This window comes from Tupaia chinensis, unplaced genomic scaffold, assembly GCF_000334495.1.
Source record: "Tupaia chinensis unplaced genomic scaffold, TupChi_1.0 Scaffold146177_1, whole genome shotgun sequence".
Taxonomy (NCBI): Eukaryota; Metazoa; Chordata; class Mammalia; order Scandentia; family Tupaiidae; genus Tupaia; species Tupaia belangeri.
This window is the reverse complement of record NW_006206032.1, coordinates 627,837-633,364: the sequence shown is the minus strand read 5'-3', so window position 1 is coordinate 633,364 and position 5,528 is coordinate 627,837.

Here is a 5,528-nt window from a genome sequence, read left to right as displayed (position 1 = left end):
TTCTGCCGAGATAGAAATGGCTAAGCGAAGAGTATTTTTTTACTGCTTCATATTTATTGAATACATCTATTTCTAATTACAATATTGTGTTTCATCTCCTCCAAGATTGCTTTTGCGTATGGAGTGAGATGACCTGTAACTTATGCTGCCATTATTATCAGGAGCTCCTTGTAGTAGTTATCATTGTTGATTTAAAATCTTTAGTGAACAACGGCATGCAGAAATATGAAATAAAATGAGCATCCAGTAACAATGTACCTTTCTACTCGATTAAAAAAGATCCTTATGAAATCATGAAATCCAGTGTAATTCTTCTCTGTACATACCTTCATTTGCTGCTAAACGGACTGACGCACAAAAACCACAATATATAACATTTTGAATGGTAGGAATGTGAACGGTTATGCATGTATTTTTTTATTTTTGGTGTGTGTATGTATGTGTGTGTATGTGTGTGTGTGTGTGTGTGTGTGTGTGTGTTTGTATTGGAACTTACTACTCTATGTATTATTTTTATTTTTTCCAAGAGGTTTTTGCTATTGGGCATGTGTGCTTGCTGGAGACACAGAGAGAGATAAGGAGAAAAAGTGAGAAATCACCTACCAAGGTGGATGGTCATACCATAGTCCCGTTTCTTCCATTTTCCTCTAAGGATTTTGGATGTGCATTCACATGTACCTGGCATGAGTTTTGACATGGTCAGCCATGTGGAATTCCTGTGTCTTAACCACTATACCACCTGCTGGCTCTTCTATGTGTTCTTGTAAGTAGATTTTTACTTTTAAATTGGGAAAGATGGGTGAGAATGATAATTTAGGTCCATAGAGTGGGCACGCAATATAGGCTTTCTGAGTTAATCAAATAACCTATATACCTGAAATAGAGTGGCAGAGTGACTATGTGAGGCCAAAGCCTGAGCTCTTTTGGGGAAGAATCTCAGAGGAGATGACTGGTTGCTTCTTAGTTCTCACATTCCCACTCTTTAACAACTGGGAGATTTCTGACCTCTAATACTGTTCCTTGTCTGCTGACACCTTGAGAAAGCTTCCTGCAAAGGGAGGATGAACCTCGAATTGGTACAAAGAGAAATTTTCCAAGAAAAAAAGGGGGGGAAGACAAGAGGAAATGTGACTAAATAAGATTTTTTTTCCTTTAATTTAACTCACTGAAGCACAGGAAAAAATTTAGTTGTAAAGGTCTTTTTGTTTTTGAAAAATAAAAGCTTTTTAGCCTACCATCTGTGGTGCAATTGATAAGAGTATCAGACTACAGAGCTGGAAGCCACATGCATACTGTGGTTTGAGTCTCTGGCCTGGTCAACTTGAAAACAAGCTATACTCACACATTTGTGCTCAGGATCCTGGAGGGTTGTAGGACTAGAGGAAGAGGACTGCGTGACTGAGTCCTCGCTTTCTCTCTCTCTTTCTCCCTCTGACTCATTATTGTGCGCCCACTTACACTCCCTCATGAATGGAAAAAAAAGCCTACATTTCTAAAGCAATAAAGACATATATCAAATTCTTCTTTTCCTTTATAGGAAACTACCTGAATTCTGATAGAGACATAATGACTGAAAGTGAATTTTCTCATTTTGGATAAATACATTAAAAATATATTTAGAGCTGTGTAGCACATTTATTTATTGATAAAATGGTAAAAAAGATGATCTCATGCTTATGTGTTTTGCTTGACATTTTAAAGCTTCTGTTTGTCCTGTTTTTCTCTATTTGATTTCTTTGAGGCCATAAATCATTTTAATTCTTAAGCACACACACACAATTTAATTATCATCTATAAGATTTTTTATGTGAAATTATTAGATACAGGGAGGCTAATATAGTTATTTTGTACCTTCTAGAATAAGTTAATTAAATTAAAATTGAGCTTCCTAAATGGAAGGTCAGTGTGACCTAGTGTTACAATTAGAGATAATGTCAAAAATATCCAGTATGTAAGAGCTTGCTCTAACCACTTGTGTCTTGTGGTTCTATGGTGAAAATATTGCTGAATCAGTAATAGCATATTTGTGCATAGATTTGTGTTTTATGAATTCATTGCCTAAAGGGTGATGGATCCCATTTTTGAATTTCTGGTCCAACATTTTCCTAAGTTCAAGAAAGGTGTTTCCAAATGCCAACTATATTACTATGCTGTCATCTAGGTTATAGAAATTTAGAGATGGACCATTTTAATGGTGCAGTGGCCCCTTGAACCATCATGCAATTGTCATTATTGAATGGATACATCTACATCTGTGTGGAGAGGAGACACAATTTATAAAAATGCATATATTTTATATAAGTGCTTCCCTTTTCTCTCTTCTTTCTCTTTGCATTTAACATGACATTTTGCATTGATTCTTTTAAACCTGAAGTTTGAACTCTGGACCATGAAGAGAAAGTAAGGTCTCCAAAAAAACTCACTGTATTTGGCTACTTCAGATTACACTCTGCTTTAGACTTGATTTAGAGGTGACTTTTATTTTAAACTCTTTTTTGGTCATATTTGAAATTAGGATATTGCAATACCTGTTAATATGTCTGGACCTTCCGTATTCTAATCTGAATTTCTTAGCTGTTTCAAAAATGATAGAGAGTAGCTTTCATGCCTTTGGTCATGTGCTAAGATTAAACACTTACTTTCTCAAGCCTTAGCAGGCAGTCCAAGTGAGGACACTGCAGAGGAGATGATGAACAGACCTGAGAAGCTGCAAACATCTATGACACCCCTGAAGGTGAAATTCAGCAAGCTCCTGCTGTTCTAGTTTCTAAAAGTGAATACAGGATTTGGCATTGCTGAAACTTACCTCTTCCCAAAGAAATCAAAGATTTGAGGGAAATGGGAAGACAGGGAGTTGAAACAGATGCCAAGGCAGCTGGAGACAGATCCTGAAATATATAATTGTACCCAATTTAGTTACTGAATGGGGGTGCTTATGTGCACCATTTTAAAAGAAGTAATAGACTTTTTATTGCTACTAAGCCTGAAATAAACAAGTGATTTGATCATTTTGTCTAAATTAATTGGTAATGAATCAATTAGCAATCATTAAATTCAGCCAATCACCTACTTACTAATTGGTTTAGAAATCCAGCACTTCTTAAAAATGGTCAAGTGTCTGCATAGGGCCTTCAGTATCTAAGAGAAAATGGTTTTAAACCCATCTTGGTCATATAGCTGCACATTCTTAGGTATATTATTTCTAGCCATAAGGAAATGCCATGTTCCTATAGTTCTTGAGGTGATTATGGTACAATAAACACATTTAAAGCTCTTATTTTTTCTCAATCCTTTCAAAAAGCTTTTACACAAAATGTACTGAGTCTTGTTCCTTACTTTTCTACATTGGAAGAATAATTTAACAGCCTATGTTTGGTACCTAATACAGTGCCATAAACTGCCTGGTAGCCATTACCAAAAATATAAATATGGACTAGAAATTTGGCTAGAAAATTCCTTGACAGTTCAGAATGAAATGTGAGGCCTAGAGCATGGACTCAGTCATTTACATGTCCTTTCTACCATCTCCAGACTATAGGTATTTAGGAGGTGGCATGGAAGAGGCTACCTTCTCCCCTTGTTAAACTTAGCAATTACTGAAACATTCAGTAGAAAAACGGAAGTATAGGTGCTTTGTTTGTGTCAGCAAACATATTTTGACAGTGGAATATTAAAAACTTCCAATTAAATTTAAGTCAACCTAAAGAATGCCTACAGTATTAAAATAAGCTAGACTGCGCGTCAGAAAGAACTAAATCTTGCCATCTCAGTGACAACATACAGAAATTTATTCCTTGCTCAAACAAAATGTACAAGAAGCTCTGGTCTTTCCACACATCTCCTTTCCAGATGGTGACTCAGGAGTCCTAAGTGCTTCCATTTGTAGTAGTTCCACTACTGAGAACAGAGCCCACAGGACTCTGCAGCCAGGGAAGAGGGTTTAGAAAGTAATTTGTGGACTTTTCACTGCTGCAGTTCCAAAGTGGCAGATGTTATGTACCAGCAGAGCTCCCCGGCCTAAGCTAGTCACTTGGTCATACTTAACTATAACGTCTCTGCAAGGCAGTACCTGTTTTAGGTCTCAGATACAGAGGAAAACCAAGTGTTAGTGAGCACTATTACAACCCCACCTATACCAGTGTGCCGCCCACTTTCCTAGGTAGTGAAGGTAACAACGATGAATGTGATAGAGTTCTTCCATTTAGGAAATTTATAATCCACTGGCTCAAGGTCAATTATTTAAAAAGGTGAATTTCACAGACAAGTAGTGGCTTTTAAGATCTGAAACTTAATGCCAAATTGCACATGTATTGAGACTTTAAATAAACTGTACATTGGCTACCCATAAAACTGACTTAGTGAAATTTAGTGGGATTGGAAAAGTGAAATAAAAGTGAACAAAAAAAATTGTTAATATTGAAAGAGGAGGAAAATCAATATATAGAGGAAATGTGCATAATTTGAGAGCACAAAACTGAGAACTATTTTTAGTAAAGGGTAGGAAGATAGAGATCCCCAAGAAGAACTGAGGACTCCTTGGAATTAAATAACCTACTGGGAAGAGGCCAATCGTCATTTCCACTATCCAGTAAATAGGTTTTACAAAGGAAAGTTCTTCGCCGGCTTTTCTCCCCATTTGAATTATGCATTGTCCAGAATTCCAAGTCTCTCAACAACTGTTCATTTCATTATTTATTTTTTTGATTTATTTTTTTCTTGCATGTGAAAGTTAAAATCCACTAATTGAAGAAAAATTTAAAAGTATAGGGGAGGAAGTTTAAAAAAAGGAAATTCACTCTTTAATGTCTTTGTTCAAGGACAATCTCCACTAACATTTTGGTAAACTTTAATTTGAATTTTTTGCATATGTTTTATTTTATGTAGTTGAAACCATGTCTTATAGGTTTTTATGTCATGTTTTGTTTATATAGATAACACCTCATACTTAAATGTAATGAATTTTTTTTAATTTTTAGTTTTTAACCGTAAGGTGTGTATACAAGAGAGAAAAAAGGAGAGAGAAAATGAGGAATCATCTCCCACCCCCTGCAGGGGGAATGGCCATGCCACAGTCCCTTCTCCTTCATTCTCTTCTCAAGATTCTGGGCCCACATGCACATGCATCTGACATGATTTTCAAGCTGATAGGTCCAGGACCTGAACCACAAAGTCGATTAGGTGGGATCCAGCCTCTTTAACCTCTGTACCACTCAATGGCCCGTAAATATATTTTAAAAATGTGGGATAACAGTTTATTTAATGAAAATTCCAAATGTTACTTTAGCATTTCCTAATATTAGTCAGATAGGTTGGTTCTAAACTGAAGCTATTATAAATAACTGCTTGAGAACCGCCAGGTGGTGCAGTGGTTAAGGGCACTGGACTTCCACATGGCTGATGGCAGTTTGAGTCTGGACTTAGCAGCTTGCTTTCTCACTTTCTCTCTCTCTCTCTTTCTCCCTCTCTGGTCAAATGAAAATAAATAAATAAATAAATAAATAAATAAATAAATAAATAAAGTTAAATAA